Consider the following 1,619-nt stretch of genomic DNA (forward strand, 5'->3'; position numbering starts at 1 on the left):
TCTACTAAAAATACAAAATTAGCCGGGTGTGGTGGTGCATGCCTGTAGTCCCAGCTACTTGGGAGGCTGAGGCAGGAGAATCGCTTGAACCCGGGAGGCAGAGGTTGCAGTGAGCCAAGATAGCGCCATTGCACTCCAGCCTGGGCAAGAAGAGCAAAACTCTGTCTTAAAAAAAAAAAAAAATAGTCGAATGTGATCCAAATGCAGAATATAAACTCTCTGTATCTCCACCTCTACCCCTGCAAAACGGAGCTACCAGTGTTATTTGTGTCGTAGGAATGTTTGAAGCATAAATGAGTTCATTTATGTAGAGCCCTGGTAGTAGGTCCTGGCATGTAGTAGTAAATGTTTGTTGGTGGTACTAGTGGTGGTGGTGACATTAGTAGTAGTAATACTAAAGTACTTTCTGAGGTCTTGCAGAAAAAGGAAATGACTGGATCACCAGCGAGATCTGCCATCTGTCAATCCCCACCCATGGAGGCTGGAACTAAAGAAAGCAATAGCTCCTCGGAAACTTTTTTTTTTTTTTTTTTGAGACTGAGTCTCACTCCGTCGCCCAGGCTGGAATGCAGTGGTGCGATCTCGGCTCACCGCAACCTCCGCCTCCCAGGTTCAAGTGATTCTCCTGCCTCAGCCTCCCGAGTAGGGATTACAGGAGTGTGCCACCATGTTCGTCTAATTTTTGTATTTTTAGTAGAGACGGGGGGGTTTCCCCATGTTGTCCAGGCTGGTCTCGAACTCCTGACCTCAAGTGATCTGCCTGCCTTGGCCTCTCAAAGTGCTGGGATTACTCACGTGAGCCACCACACCTGGCCCAGAACATCCCTTCATAATCTTTTCCAAATAAATGGTGTTATTCTTTGCAAAGTATAGTCAGTTATTTATTCAGTGTTAACAGTTCGCACTGTTGACTAATTTCCTACCTCACCACTGCTAAGTGGGTATTACCATCCCTTCAATGTAGAGGAAACTCTGGCTCAGACAGAAGAAGGAACTTGTCAAGGTCACAAACTAGGGAGTAGCAGGGCAGGATGTGAGTCCACGTGTGGCCGATTCCAAAGCACAGGCCATCATCCCTTTGCAAGGGCAAACTCTTCAGCTTTAAGAGATGTGTTCCTAAAAAAACCCTGTGAGGTGTCAAATGACAGTATCCTAATTCTAGTGGTGTGCTGGTCTTGTGCTCTCCAAGAAAAAAAAAAGTCCCAATTGGTAACGTTTGCTGATTTTATTGCCGTAAATAATTCCACCATGGCTGATTTCAAGACGCGTGAAGCTCCTGAATCTTTAACACCTGGCTCTCAGGAGCTGCTATGAGCCCACTACAGCTCATCACTGCAGAGCTGCCATTTTACTGATGAACAAACCAAGGCCCGCGAGCATCCATTTACTTGCCCTAAGGCCACATAACTGATAGCTAACCCTGGATAGGAACTTAGGACTTTTACTAAAAGACCCTTGATGGCTGCCACAACTCCCCTCGTAAGGAAAGAAAAGCACCGCTACTGAAGACAAACTCCAAAATACCTCATTGAAAAGGGGACCGGCCGGGCGCGGTGGCTCACGCCTGTAATCCCAGCACTTTGGGAGGCCGAGGCGGGCGGATCACGAGGTCAGGAGAT

Source organism: Colobus angolensis, unplaced genomic scaffold (genome assembly GCF_000951035.1).
Source record: "Colobus angolensis palliatus isolate OR3802 unplaced genomic scaffold, Cang.pa_1.0 Scaffold125, whole genome shotgun sequence".
Taxonomy (NCBI): Eukaryota; Metazoa; Chordata; class Mammalia; order Primates; family Cercopithecidae; genus Colobus; species Colobus angolensis.